This window comes from Heptranchias perlo, chromosome 23, assembly GCF_035084215.1.
Source record: "Heptranchias perlo isolate sHepPer1 chromosome 23, sHepPer1.hap1, whole genome shotgun sequence".
Lineage (NCBI taxonomy): Eukaryota > Metazoa > Chordata > Chondrichthyes > Hexanchiformes > Hexanchidae > Heptranchias > Heptranchias perlo.
Genome location: NC_090347.1, coordinates 39871034 through 39887276, shown reverse-complemented (window position 1 = coordinate 39887276; position 16243 = coordinate 39871034).

The following is a 16243-nucleotide window of genomic DNA, read 5'->3' as shown; positions in this document are numbered from 1 at the left end:
GCCTGTTTGAATTTAACCTTTTTAATCCCACACAGTTGTACGTAGGCCGGCTGAATGTGTGAGACTAGCTCTCTGCCTTATCTCTCAAGTTTTTTCTCTCTCTCTCATCCATCCTGTGCTTCTCAAAATTTGTTATTCACATTACTTGACTCCTTATCAGACTTGTCCAAGATCTACATATTCTCAACCCATAAGACATTGCCCTTATCTCAAAACCTGCAACGCAAGCAGCTTTCACTTATCTCACTCAGCCTGTCATTCTGCATTCTGGTTAGTTTTAACTTGGCTATTTTGTGATCCTCAGCTGTCTTATGTTTATAAGCATGTGCTGTTTATGCATTAAGATGCCTAACCCAACCGTGAGTGGTTTATATGGTTTATACGTTAAAAATACCTAATCTAAATGTAACTTTATATGCTGAAGGAACTAGTTTCTGACCCCTTATCCTTTAATAAAAGCAGCCAATTGAAAATTCAGGGTTTTCTGTGACAGTCTCTTAATTAATCATTTGAACCAACACAATGTACCAATTAGAAATAAGAGGACAATTACCTGGGCTTTGACAAAACTCTTTGATATTATTCTAGCCCATGGGTGCTGATCTATGTTGGAAACCATCTCCCACCAATACTGATTCCCAAGGATAGATGTCCCCTCCTTTTTTGAATGTCAGCATTACATTGTTTCATATACATTGTCGGTCTTTCAATATTAGGGTTTTTAAACTACAGAAGTAATCCAAGAAAATGGTTTCCTTTCCTACTTCTCAGTCTTAATCTCCAACAGCTCCTGGTTACCCCAAATGATGTTATCTAAGGTCCTCATCTTGTTAGCATCTCATAACTTTCTCAAGCCATTTGCTCTTCTAATCTAAATGAATTTGGTTAATACTGCACATAGGAACATAGGAACAGGAGTTGGCCATTCAGCCCCTCGTGCCTGCTCCACCATTTGATAAGATCATGGCTGATCTGTATCTAACTCCATATACCTGCCTTTGGCCCATATCCCTTAATATCTTTGGTTGCCAAAAAGCTATCTATCTCAGATTTAAATTTAGCAATTGAGCTAGTATCAATTGCCGTTTGTGGAAGAGAGTTCCAAACTTCTACCACCCTTTGTGTGTAGAAATGTTTTTTAATCTCACACCTGAAAGGTCTGGCTCTAATTTTTAGACTGAGCCCCCTACTCCTAGAATCCCCAACCAGCGGAAATAGTTTCTCCCTATCCACCCTATCTGTTCCCTTTAATATCTTATAAACTTCGATCAGATCACCTCTTAACCTTCGAAACTGTAGAGAATACAACCCCAATTTGCGTAATCTCTCCTTGTAACTTAATCCTTGAAGTCCAGGTATCATTTTAGTAAACCTACGCTGCATTCCCTCCAAGGCCAATATGTCCTTCCGAAGGTGCGGTGCCCAGAACTGCTCACAGTACTCCAGGTGCGGTCTAACCAGGGTTTTCTATAGCTGCAGCATAACTTCTGCCCCCTTGTACTCTAGTCCTCTGGATATCAGGGTACAGACAAAGAAAATCATAATATATCGCACAGAAAGCTACAGTGTACCATCGTGGACTTAAAAGATTCTCCAGTTCTCCTTTTACCATTACCTCTCGTGGATAATTCTTGCTAAGTATTATTCATCCTTTGCCCTCAGTTGTCCTAATTTCATTGTTAGCTCAAAGGAAACCAACCCTGAATATTGGAAATCCAAAGCATGGAGCATGTGTCAGATCCTTGATTAAAAGGTTTTCTCACTCTCCTGAGCCTCGTCTCCATTCTCCTCTCGACTTCATGTCGTGTTGTTGTCAAGTAATTGAGCATGTCTGAGGCCTGTTCTTCAGTGCATCACCGACAAGGTTCCAAGGTGCACTTCTCAAAGGTCCTTGTAATCACTTGAGCGTGTCCAGTCTTTGCTCCAAGAATATTCTAACAAATATGTTTTACACTTTTACCTACAATCACACATCAATCTGCTATACCCCGAGCCCACCCCGTGTCCGCATGCCAATCAATCCTTTCTGCAAGCCAAACATCATCTGCTGACTTCTGCACAATCCACAACAAAATAGCAATGCTTCCCAAGCCATCATGCTTATAAACACGAGATAGAAAATGGAAACAGGATGGCTCATGAGGTGATCAACCAAAAATGCATTAATCAACAAGGTTGAGGCAATTGCAAATACATGCAAACAATATCCAATGAAGCCCTTGAGAAAATGCTTTTTTTTACAAGAGGACTGGTGAATTAAGTGGACATCCTTTTTCTTGTGGTAAAAGCAATCCATTTGAAGATGTGACCTTAACAAATACACCTCACAGCAAACTCCGCACTAATGGCCCATGAAACATTTGGTAATGTTCCCACTTTCCCACTTTTAATGATTCTGGACACTAGATAGCAATTGGAAACACAAGCCCATCGGGATGATATCAGGATATGAACGAGTCCCCTTCCAAGAAGCTGTAATTTGACTAATGTGGGATCGCAGGTGATTGGATCTTCAATCGAGGTTAGAGTTGCCAACCCTCCAGGATTGTCCTGGAGTCTCCAGGAATTGAAGATTAATCTCTTGAACACTGCTGCGGGCAACCCAGGAGAAAAATCATATGGGCATTAAACAAAATTTTTTCCCCCCATTTTCTTTGAACAGTTTTGTTTGTTAGTTATTAGAGATGAGAAAAAAAGGCTGTTTGACCGGGCGGGTCGGTTGAAGGTGGGAGGTCATATGATGGAACCTCCAGACATAGGTCCACCCAGAGTTGGCAACCCAAATCCAGGTACCATCCGTAGCCTTAATAATGTTCCAAGGAAGTTTTCACTTCGAGTGTATGGGAAGATCAAAGACTCTTGTAGGCTTTCAAATTGCTCTGAGCACTTATGTTCCACAATGAGATCCCACAACAGCAGTAGGGCCTCCTACACAGCCAAAGTAGATTGGAAAATCGGGAGCAGTGCACCCACAATTTTCCGTTCCACATCAGCTGCATGCAAGGCTCTGCCGGTGACTTTGGGTCATGGAAAATTTTGCTCGTGAAGCATTCTAAGTAATTTTAAACCCCATGAAGATTGGGGAGTGGGCGGTCAGCTTCGGGTTGCCAACTCTCGTTGGACGTATCCATGGAGGTTTCATCACATGACTTCCCGCCTCCAACTGCCCCGCCCGATCAAACAGCTCTTTTCCCATCTCCCATATATATTTATTAATGCCCCTATGATTCTTCTCCTGGGTTGCTCGCGGCAGTGTCCAGGAGATTAAGCTATAATTCCTGGAGAATCCAGGGCAATCCTGGAGGGTTGGCAACTTTAGGTCAACTGCCTGCCTTTTTCATAAGTTAGGTGTGACTAAAGCCGCAAGAATTGGGCAGTGGAGGTGGAAGGCCGTGGGCCCGGTATAGGAAGTGGCAGCAATTTCATACGTTAGATAGAATTTAAAATTGTTGGTGTTCCTTGCTTGCCAGTACAGCTACAACATTGGGAGGCACAGCAGCACCACCTAGAGTTGTAAGGACTGAAAGGCAAGGACAATGTAAGAATTGCTAGTTTAGAAATAGGCATTACCAAAGTATTACTTCAAACATGACAGACAGGTGACAGTGTTGTGACAAATACCCTGATCATGTAAGTTTGACAACCGAATGTGTGTGCAGTTGCAAGACTTTTAATATATTATACAGATAGATATTTCAATGTTACTTTCAAGATTTTGCTAACTTTTAAGTTTTAGGCATTTTACTAGGCTGAAAAATCTACCTTTACAGGGTTCAGGTCTACGTTACAAAGGGGCAAGTTAGCATTACGAAGGGCCAGGTCTGCGTTACAAGGGGCAGGTCTGCATTACCAAGGGCCAGGTCTGCATTACCAAGGGCCAGGTCTGCATTACAAGAGGCAGGTCTGCATTACAAGAGGCAGGTCTGCATTATAAGGGACAGGTCTGCGTTACAAGGGACAGGACTGCGTTACAATGGAATCTTTACTCAAAGATGTAATAGAAAAACATCTAGAAAACAAAAATATAATAAAGAATAGTCAGCACGGATTTCAGAAGGGAAAGTCATGCTTGACCAATCTTATTGAATTCTTTGAAGAAGTGACAGAAAGAGTAGACAAAAGAAGTAAAAAAAGGAAATAAGAGGGGCAAAGAGAGAGTATGAGAATAGACTGGTGGCTAACATAAAAGGGAATACAAAAGTCTTCTGTAGGCATATAAATAGTAAAGATTAGTAAGAGGAGGGGTGGAGCCGATTAGGGATCAAAAATGGGATATACGCAGGAGGCAGAGAGCATGGCAGAAGTACTAAATGAGTACTTTGCATCTGTCTTTACCAAGGAAGAAGATACGGCCAAAGCCACAGTAAAAGAGGAGGTAATTGAAATACTGGATGGGCTAAAAATTGATAAAGAGGAAGTATTAGAAAGGCTGGCTGTACTTAAAATAGATAAGTCACCAGATCCGGATGGGATGCATCCTAGGTTGCTGAGGGAAGTAAGGTTGGAAATTGCGGAGGTACTGGCCACAATATTCCAATCCTCCTTAGACACAGGGGTGGTGCCAGAGGACTGGAGAAATGCAAATGTTACACCATTGTTCAAAATAGGGATGTAAAGATAAACCCGGCAACTACAGGCCAGTCAGTTTAACCTCGGTGGTGGGGAAACTTTTAGAAACAATAACCCGGGACAGAATTAATAGTCACTTGGACAAGTGTGGATTATAAGGGAAGCCAGCATGGATTTGATAAAGGCAAATTGCTTTTGACTAACTTGATTGAGTTTTTTAATGAGGTAACAGAGAGGGTTGATGAGGGCAATGCAGTTGATATTGTGTATATGGACTTCCAAAAGGCATTTGATAAAGTGCCACATAATATGCTTATGAAGCGCACAGAATAAAAGGGGTAGTGGCAGCATGGATACGAAATTGGCTAAGTGACAGGAAACAGAGAGTAGTGGTGAACGATTGTTTTTCGGACAGGAGGGAGGTGTACAGTGGTGTTCCCCAGGTTGTCAGCACTGGGACCACTGCTTTTCTTGATATATATTAATGACTTGGACTTGGTTATACAGGGCACAATTTCAAAATTTGCAGATGATACAAAACTTGGAAGTGCAATAAACAGTGAGGAGGATAGTGACAGACTTCAAGAGGATATAGACAGGCTGGTGGAATAGGCGGACACGTGGCAGATGAAATTTAACGCTGAGAAGTGTGAGGTGATACATTTTGATAGGAAGAGCGAGGAAAGACAATATAAACTAAAGGGTACAACTCTAAAGGGGGTGCAGAAACAGAGAGACCTGGGGTATATGTACACAGGTCATTGAAGGTGGCAGGATAGGTTGAGAAAGCGGTTAAGAAAACATATGGGATCCTGGGCTTTATAAATAGAGGCATAGAGTACAAAAGCGAGGATGTTATATTGAATCTTTATAAAGCACTGCATTTTAGGAAGGAAGTAAAGGGTGCTTAGAGAGGGTGCAGAAAAAAATTACTAGAATGGTTCCAGGATTGAGGGAGCTTAGTTACATGGATAGACTGGAGAAGCTGGGATTGTTCTCCTTAGAGCAGAGGAGGTTGAGAGGAGATTTGATAGAAGTGTTCAAAATCATGAAGGGTCTAGACAAAGTAAATAAAGAAAAACTGTTCCCATTGGGAGATGGGTCACGAACCTGAGGACACAAGTTTAAGGTGATTGGCAAAAGAACCAAAGGCGACATGAGGAAAATCTTTTTTACGCAGCGAATGGTTAGGATCTGGAATGCACTGCCTGAAAGGGTAGTGGAAGCAGGGTCAATTGTGGCTTTCAAAAAGGAATTAGATAGGTACCTGAAGGGGAAAAATTTGCAGGGCTACGGGGAAAGAGCAGGGGAGTGGGACTAGCTGGATTGCTCTTGCAGAGAGCTGGCGCATGCTCGATGGGCCACATGGCCTCCATCTATGCTGTAACCTTTCTATGATTCTATGATTCCATGAAGTAATGCAGTAGATGTAATATATTTCAATTTTCAAAAGGCCTTTGATAAGGTACCACATTGTAGACTCATGACTAAGGTCAGAGCATGTGGAGTCAGGGGACAGGTAGCAGAATGGATAGCAAGTTGGATACAAAACAGAAAACATAGAGTAGAGGTTAAGGGTAGGTACTCAGACTGGCAAAAGGTGGGAAGTGGTGTTCCGCAGGGATCAGTGCCGAGACCGCTGTTGTTCACAATTTACATGAATGATTTGAACTTGGGAATCGGAAGCAACAATTTCAAAATTTACAGACGACACCAAATTGGGGGCTGTAGTTAATACAAAGGAAGAATGCATCAAAATGCAAGAGGATTTTCATAAACTTGCAGAATGGGTGAGTAATTGGCAAATGAATTTCAATATAGATAAGTGTGAGGTGGTACAATTTGGTAGGAAGAATAAGGAGGCCTCTTACTGCTTAGATATTAAGGGTCTAAATGGAATAGAGGAGCAAAGGGATCTGGGGGCACAGATACACAAATCACTAAAAGTAGCAACGCAGGTTAATAAGGCCATAAAAATTGCAAACCAAGCACTGGGATTCGTTTCTGGAGGGATATAATTGAAAAGCAGAGAAGTCATGTTGAACTGGCATAGGACCTTGGTTAGACCACACTTGGAGTACTGTGAACAGTTCTGGTCTCCGCATTATAAACAGGATATAGAGGCATTGGAGAATGTGCAAAAGAGATTCACAAGGATGATAGCAGAACTGAGAGGATATACTTATCAGGAAAGGTTGAGCCGGCTGGGGCTCTTTTCTCTAGAAACCAGAAGGCTGAGGGGTGATCTGATAGAGGTCTTTAAGATAATGAAAGGGCTTGATAGGGTAGAAGTACAGAAAATATGTGGGGGAGTCCAAAAGTAGAGGTCATAAATATAAGATTGTCACTACCGCAAGCCCATGGACAACCTCACGATGCTCCACTTTTCCAGCTTCCACCCTAACCACGTCAAAGAGGCCATCCCCTATGGACAGGCCCTGCGAATACACAGGGTCTGCTCAGACGAGGAGGAACGCGATGGACACCTACAGACGGTGAAAGACGCCCTAGTAAGAACGGGATATGATGCTCGACTCATCGATCGACAGTTCCGACGGGCCACAGCGAAAAATCGCATAGACCTCCTCAGGAGACTAACACGGGACGCAACCAACAGAGTACCCTTTGTCGTCCAGTACTTCCCCGGAGCGGAGAAACTACGCCATGTTCTCCGCAGCCTTCAACATGTCATCAATGACGACGAACACCTCGCTATGGCCATCCCCACACCTCCACTACTCGCCTTCAAACAGCCACCCAACCTCAAACAGACCATCGTTCGCAGCAAATTACCCAGCTTTCAAGAGAACAGCGTCCACGCCACCACACAGCCCTGCCACGGTAACCTCTGCAAGACATGCCAGATCATCGACACAGATACCACCATCACACGAGAGGACACCACCCACCAGGTGCATGGTTCATACTCCTGTGACTCGGCCAACGTTGTCTACCTCATACGTTGCAGGAAAGGATGCCCCAGAGCATGGTACATTGGCGAGACCATGCAGACACTGCGACAACGGATGAACGGACACCGCGCAACAATCACCAAACAGGAGGGTTCGCTCCCAGTCGGGGAACACTTCAGCAGTCAAGGACATTCAGCCACCGACCTTCGGGTAAGCGTACTCCAAGGCGGCTTTTGAGACACACGACAACGCAAAATCGTCGAGCAGAAATTGATAGCCAAGTTCCGCACCCATGAGGACGGCCTCAACCGGGATCTTGGGTTCATGTCACGCTACACGTTACCCCACCAGCGAACAAATGTTATCTGTTTTTAATATAACGGGTCAGTTGCTGTCTTTTCTATGTTTCTACCTCTCTATCTCTGTTTTTTTTTGGTTTTTTGGGTTTTTTTTTGTTGATTTGTATATTCTGAGAACTTGCAGGTAACACCTGTCTGTCTGCACACTGATTGCCTTGGCAACGGGCAGTTGAAAAGACTGTCTGTAATCACCAAGCATTGTTCTGTGAATTATAAATATGATTTCATTTCGAGGATTTCATTTCCAACAACGTTCACCTGAGGAAGGAGGAAGCCTCCGAAAGCTTGTGAATTTAAAATAAAATTGCTGGACTATAACTTGGTGTTGTAAAATTGTTTACAACTAATAAATCCATTAGGGAATTCAGGAGAAACTTCTTTACTCAAAGAATGGTAAGAATGTGGAACGCACTACACAAGGAGTAGTTGAGGCAAATAACATAGATACATTTAAGGGGAAGCTGGATAAACACACGTGGGAGAAAGGAATAAAAAGGTAAGCAGATAGGGTTAGATGAAGTAGGGAGGGAGGAGGGTCATGTGGAGCATAAATGCTGGCATGGACCAACTGGGCCAAATGGCCTGTTTCAGTGCTGTAGACTTGATGTAGTTGGTGTAACTCGCTTTTCCCCCTCCACACACACACACACTCACATCCTGTCATTAGGTCAAGGGCACTGAGGTCAATTGTAGCACCCCGACTACTGAGATCCACTGAGATATCCTTGGTCTGTGCGGATCAGTCTGACACTAGGTGGCGAGCCAAGCTTTTAAAATGTAAGGTCTTCAGCCAGCCCAATGCATCACATGAAACTTTCTATAGTATTGCCCATCCTGTCAATTCTTTTCCATTATATGAAATTTCTCTGGCAGCAAGGGCTGGTGCGTACTCTGCTCCAAGGTGATGCATTTGGTGCAGTCTAACTGGGGCCTTGCATTTTTTCAACTGGCTCTAGTAGTTTGATGTCACTTAATTGGGGCTTAATTAATCGCACCAAATCCTGTTCACCCATCACCCCTGTGCTCACTGACCCACATTGGCTCCTGACCCGGCAACACCTTGAATCTAAAATTCTCATCCTTGTTTTCAAATCCCTCCATGGCCTCACCCCTCCCTATCTCTGTAACCTCGTCCAGCCCTACAACCCTTCGGGAACTCTCTAATTCTGGCCTCTTGTGCATCCCCCACTTCCTCCACCCTACCTAGCTCGGCCGTGTCTTCAGCTGTCTGGGCCCTAAGCATTGGAATTCCCTCCCAAAACTTCTCTACCTCTCTCTCCTTTAAAATGTTCCCTAAAACATACCTCTTTAATTGAGCTTTTGGCCACCTGTCCTAATATTTCCTTATTTGGCTCGGTGTCAAATTTTTGTCTGATTACGTTCTTATGAAATGCCTTGGGACATTTTACTACAATAAAGGCGCTATATAAATGCAAGTTGTTTTTTTCTGGGGTGCTGGACTCTGTCTCCTTCTATTTTTACAAATGAAATGCTTTCCTGGTCAATATTCCACCCCTATCCAATCTGTTGCATTTACAGAAACAAGGGGCAATTATTACTGGACAGCACAGTGAAGGCGAACACTGTCCTCATAAGGCGCAATCTACTTTCATTGTGTTGTACAGCTGCCCCCTGCTGACACTCACATGTACCACAGCCTGGGAAGCCACAAGTCTTGTTCCCTATGACATACACTATATTGCTTTATGCTCACTCTCAAATCACTTTGCATACAATTAATTATTTTGAAGTGCAGTAACTTTGTGTTTGTAGGTAAACACGGCCATTTTCCCCACAGCATGATGCCACAAGCAGCAATGAGATGAGTCACTGGTTAATGTATGTATGTTTTTATTTAAGGAGAAATTATTGTCATGACAATTTCGTACTATCCATGGAATAATGCAATGGGATCTTTCGTAGACACTTGAACGAGTAGACAGGACCTTGGTGTAACAGCTCAGCTGAAGCATGGTACTTTTGTCAGAGTGGCACTCGCTCAGTACTGCACTGCAGTGTCAGCCTAGATTATGGACGCAAATCCTGGAATGGGGCTTGAACCCAGAATCTGCTACCTCAGAGGTGAGAGTGCTACCAACCATGCCAAGCTGACAAGTTTCCTGCCTAATGCACCAAGGCTGAGTTTCCGTGAACTATGATCTAATTAAATGGTGGACAGAGCAGGCTCGAGGGGCTGAATGGCTTACTCCTGTTCCTATGTTCCATTGAAAATGTCCAAACAAAGCAGAGCAGCAATCAACAAAACCATTAGAATACAGAACCATACAGCCAAAACAGTAGAATATAAATCATAGGAAGTCCTGATTCAACTGCTCTGATCGAACCACAGCTCGAGTACTGAGTCCAGTTCTAGTCATTGAGACACAAGGGAGATATTCAAACACTGGAGAAGAGCCATGAGGCTGACTCCTCATGTCAGGGGTCTGAGTTATAAGGAAAAACTGGAGAAACTTGGGCTCTTCAGCCTGGAAAGGAGAAGTGATCTTATAGAGGTAGACAAGATTATAAGTGGGATGGAAAATGTAAATCTGGAATATTACTTTAGAAAATCTCAGAAAATTGTGCAAATAATAGGGTAATAATAGTGGGGGATTTCAACTTCCCCAATATTAACTGGGATACTCAGAGTGTAAAAGGCTTAGATGGATACTAAGGAGCTTTTTCCCTTCGTTGAGGGTTCTATAACAAGGGGACATAGATTCAAGGTAAAAGGCAGGAGGTTTAGAGGGGATTTGAGAAAGAACTTTTTCACCCAGCGGGTGGTTGGAGTCTGGAACTCACTGTCTGAAAGGGTTGTGGAGGCAGGAACCCTCACAACATTCAAGAAGCATTTGGATGAGCACTTGAAATGCCATAGCATACAAGGCTACGGACCAAATGCTGGAATATGGGATTAGAGTAGACAGGGCTGATGGCCGGTGCGGACACGATGGGCCGAAGGGCCTCTATCCGTGCTGTATAACTCTATGACTCTATGACTCTATTAAAGAGGAGAACAAGGGGTCATAGGTTTCAAGTATCAAAGGGCAAATTTGGACTGATATCAGGAGGCTCTTCTCCACACAAAGTTAATGATCAATGTAGATAGAGAAGTGGAGAACCTAGGAATCATTTAAGAACCAATTGGTGCAGCAATGAGGGGACCTTTAGGTCTAGGCCTTAAGCTTTGGATTACCCTTCCTAAACTTCTCACCCCTCCACCTCTCTTTCCTCCTATGTCACTCCTTAAAACCCAACTCATCGGTCCTAATATCTCTTTATCAAATTTTGTCTGATAACGCTCCTGTGATGCGCCTTGGAACGTTTTTACTGTGTTAAAGGCACTATATAAATGCAAGTTGTTGTTATTGTTGTATGGAAGAGACATAACATGTGGTAAGTGTAGCATGCTCGGGGGAACAGGTGACTTTGGGCCTACGGTTCCCAAAACTCTCCACCAACGTAGTTTTCCTCATGATATGGACTGATTGCCATGATTAGTCAACAATTCCTTTATCGTTGTACTATCGGGAAGGTAGAAGTCGAACTAGATGGACTTTGGTCTTTTTTAGTCCAGCATTTCCAATGTTCCTATGATCAGCTGAGATGGGACAAATGGCCTCGCACGTCCATAATTATCTTGTGATCTTAAAATAAAGCTCTTCCTGTCAGGTACAATACAGAGCGTACTTTTCTTTACACTGCCCCATTCAGGGTTTCCAGATCAGGTACAGCATGGGTTAAATACAGAGTAAAGTTTCTTCTGCACTATCCCATTCTGCATTTCCAAGTCAGTTATAGCACGGATTAGATACAGAGTGCTTACTCCTTCTAAGTGCTCCATCAAAGTAATCGCACAACAGAAATATTGTTTTATTGCCTTCATTAAACAAAAGGCCTCAGCCTCTCCCAAAAGCTTAGGCTTGGACTTACTACTTTTTCCCAGAGCTATGAGTCTGAATTTCGATTGTGCAGTCTGAGCATGTGCAATATACCTAATTTCCCATCAGTACCATTCAGGCAGCTATACTGATGAAATATCTTTTTATTTAGCTTCTAGTAGTTTCGACTCAAAACGGAATTTTGAAAGCTCTTATTACCACCTGTGTTTTTCTTGATAGTGATAGAGTGTTTACATTTTCTTATAGCTCTATGTATGAGAGAGACATGATGTGGAGATGCCGGTGATGGACTGGGGTTGACAATTGTAAACAATTTTACAACACCAAGTTATAGTCCAGCAATTTTATTTTAAATTCACAAGCTTTCGGAGATTTTCTCCTTCCTCAGGCAAATGAGATCTTGAAACATTTGCCTGAGGAAGGAGAAAATCTCCGAAAGCTTGTGAATTTAAAATAAAATTGCTGGACTATAACTTGGTGTTGTAAAATTGTTTACAATTATGAGAGAGACAGGCAGAGACAGAGATACACATCCAGGAACCAATTATAAAACACCCAATTCATTATTTACAGAGATCTCTTAGGAAATCATAAACTGATGCTGCCACAAATGGGATTTCCTCCCAACCAATGCTGTCAGGCTCGTGGCCTGCCCCTCCTTACAGTGCTGACAGACACCTGGGGGTAATTTTAACCCCTAAAAACGGGTTGGTTGGGGGTGGGTGGTCAAAATCCCTGGTTTCTCAAGCACGGCTGCAACCCGGCTCCAACGCACCCACTCCAACCCATCCGATCCTGGGAATGAGGAAAGGTTGGACAAGTTGGGCCTGTTTACACTGGAGTTTAGAAGAATGAGAGGTGATCTTACTGAAACATATAAGATCCTGAGAGGACTCGAAGGCGTAGATGTTGAGGGGATGTTTCCCCTTGTGGGAGAGACTTGAACTAGGGGACACAGTTTAAAAGTAAGTGGTCTCCCATTTAAAACGGAGATGAGGAGAAATGTTTTCTCTCAGAGGGTCGTGAGTCTGTGGAACTCCCTTCCCCAGAAAGCGCTGGAGGCAGGGTCACTGAATATTTTTAAGGCTGAGTTAGATAGATTCCTGATTAACAAGGGAGTCAAAGGTTATAGTAGGTAGTCGGGAAAGTAGGGTTGAGGTCACAATCAGATCAGCCATTATCTTATCAAATGGCAGAGCAGGCTCGAGGGGCCGAATGGCCTACTCCTGCTCTTAATTCGTATGTTCGTATGTTTGTACTTCTGGGTTTAACGTGTTCGGGTTTGGATGCGTGTGCGCAGCCGAAACCTGGAAGCCCTGTCCCCACTTGATGTCGGTGAGTGGATTGTTAACGGGGCAATTTACCTCATTGAAATAGTTAAGGTAGGTTTTTTTTAATTGAAGGTTACTCACCTTTAAAGTTAATGCCTCCAGGACGGCTTTCCCATGGCTCTTGAAACATGCCAGGTGAGAAGAGCCGAGGAGGGCCTGATCCATCAGGTAAGTGCCTTTACTGCACTGCTTGTGGGTCAGGAGTGCTCCCTCCAGGCCCAACAAGCTTACCTGCCGCAATCGGAGCCCCACGATCGGCCAACTCCCCCTCCCCCCCCCCCCCCACCGATGGCTAACCCCCTCCCTACATCTGATTCCTCCCGATCTTCTGCCAACCCGATCACCTCCCGGCCCGCGATCTTCTCCACGGCCTCCCACCCACCGCCCGCCATGTCCTCCATGGCCCACAATCTCTCCCTCCCTCCCTCTCCGATTCCCAACTGCGCTCCCTCCCGACAGGCACTTCAGTGAAGCTTAGTGAGTTGCTGCTTGGCTCAGCAGTCCCCTCGGAACTTGCCATCCAAGGCAGCCAGCCTGTCAATCCGGCTGGCTGTCGCACAGGAAACCCGGAAGCAAAATTAATTGCCTTCAACTGAGTTGTGATCGCAGATTCCGATGCGCTCAATTTGCTTCCGTGTTTTCCACATGATTGTCCACCCACCCACTCAATTCCCGGCTCCATGCTAAAACCATGCTCCTGGAATTGGTCAGTCAGTCAAACTTCACATTTAGTTCCTAGTTGTGACAAATCTTAGGTTCACCTTCCACAGTTCTGCCAAAGAAAGAAAGAAAGACTTGCATTTATATAGCGCCTTTCACCACCTCGGGACGTCCCAAAGCGCTTTACAACCAATGAAACACTTTTGAAATGTAGTCACTCTTGTAATGTTGGAAAATATGGCAGCCAATTAGTAGACAGCAAGGTCCCACAAGCAACAAAGTGATAATAACCAGATAATCTGTTCAGTGATGTTGGTTGAGGGATAAATATTTGCCAGGGAGAATTCCTTTGCTCTTCTTCGAAATAATGCCATGGGATCTTTTACATTCACCTGAGAGGGCAGACGGAGTCTTGGTTTAACACCTCATCTGAAAGACTGTGCCTCCAACAGTGCAGCGCTCCCTCAGTGCTGCACTGGATGTTAATTTTTTTTCTTATTTATTTTTTTGTGTTTTAGGCCCCCCTTTTACAAGAAGGAGGGGTTAGGGTGTGTTTGCACTGGATGTTAATTTTTTTTCCTCTTTTTTTTCTTTTTTAATATAAGAAGGGGGGGTTAGGGACTGGATGATAATTGTATCCATGTGATTTATATCAATTAGTGTTAATTGTATTCAGGTGGTGCATATCAATTGGGAACTCATTTGTATCCATTTATAAGAGAGCTGATCGAGGGTGTGGTGGTAATGTGGAGTTCTGTGAGTAAAGGTGTGAAGTAACTGAAGACCAGGTTCTCGTATGCTATCCTTGACCATTCAGTTTGTAACACTGGAGTGTCAGCCTAGATTATTTGCTGGAGTTGGACTTGCACCCACAATCTTCTGACTCAGAGGAGAGTGCTACCACTGAGCCACAGGTGACACATCCCAACATCCCCCTCTACAGTAATACTGAATCAAAGGACCCCTGTGTGCTGCCAAACTCTTCCAGCCCCACTATAGTACTGTCAAATTCCAGGACCCCATCCCAGTTATACCAAAGCCCAGGACCATCTTACAGTGCTGCCAAAGCCCAGGACCCCATCCCAGTTATACCAAAGCCCAGGCCCATCTTACAATGCTGCCAAAGCCCAGGACCATCTTACAGTGCTGCCAAAGCCTGGGCCCATCTTACAATGCTGCCAAAGCCCAGGCCCATCTTACAATGCTGCCAAAGCCCAGGCCCATCTTACAATGCTGCCAAAGCCTGGGCCCATCTTACAATGCTGCCAAAGCCTGGGCCCATCTTACAATGCTGCCAAAGCCTGGGCCCATCTTACAATGCTGCCAAAGCCCAGGACCACCTTACAGTGCTGCCAAAGCCCAGGACCATCTTACAGTGCTGCCAAAGCCCAGGACCATCTTACAATGCTGCCAAAGACCAGGACCATCTTACAGTGCTGCCAAAGCCCAGGACCATCTTACAGTGCTGCCAAAGCCCAGGCCCATCTTACAGTGCTGCCAAAGCCCAGGCCCATCTTACAATGCTGCCAAAGACCAGGACCATCTTACAATGCTGCCAAAGACCAGGACCATCTTACAATGCTGCCAAAGCCCAGGACCATCTTACAATGCTGCCAAAGCCCAGGACCATCTTACAATGCTGCCAAAGCCCAGGACCATCTTACAATGCTGCCAAAGCCCAGGACCACCTTACAGTGCTGCCAAAGCCCAGGACCACCTTACAGTGCTGCCAAAGCCCAGGCCCACCTTACAGTGCTGCCAAAGCCCAGGCCCACCTTACAGTGCTGCCAAAGACCAGGACCATCTTACAATGCTGCCAAAGCCCAGGACCACCTTACAGTGCTGCCAAAGCCCAGGACCATCTTACAGTGCTGCCAAAGCCCAGGACCATCTTGCAATGCTGCCAAAGCCCAGGACCATCTTACAATGCTGCCAAAGCCCAGGACCACCTTGCAGTGCTGCCAAAGCCCAGGCCCACCTTACAGTGCTGCCAAAGCCCAGGCCCACCTTAGTGCTGCCAAAGCCCAGGCCCACCTTACAGTGCTGCCAAAGCCCAGGCCCACCTTACAGTGCTGCCAAAGCCCAGGCCAACCTTACAGTGCTGCCAAAGCCCAGGCCCACCTTACATGCTGCCAAAGCCCAGGCCCACCTTACAGTGCTGCCAAAGCCCAGGCCCACCTTACAGTGCTGCCAAAGCCCAGGACCACCTTACAATGCTGCCAAAGCCCAGGACCACCTTACAGTGCTGCCAAAGACCAGGACCACCTTACAATGCTGCCAAAGCCCGGGCCCACCTTACAATGCTGCCAAAGCCCGGGCCCACCTTACAGTGCTGCCAAAGCCCAGGCCCACCTTACAATGCTGCCAAAGCCCAGGACCACCTTACAATGCTGCCAAAGCCCAGGACCACCTTACAATGCTGCCAAAGCCCAGGACCACCTTACAATGCTGCCAAAGCCCAGGACCATCTTACAGTGCTGCCAAAGCCCAGGACCACCTTACAGTGCTGC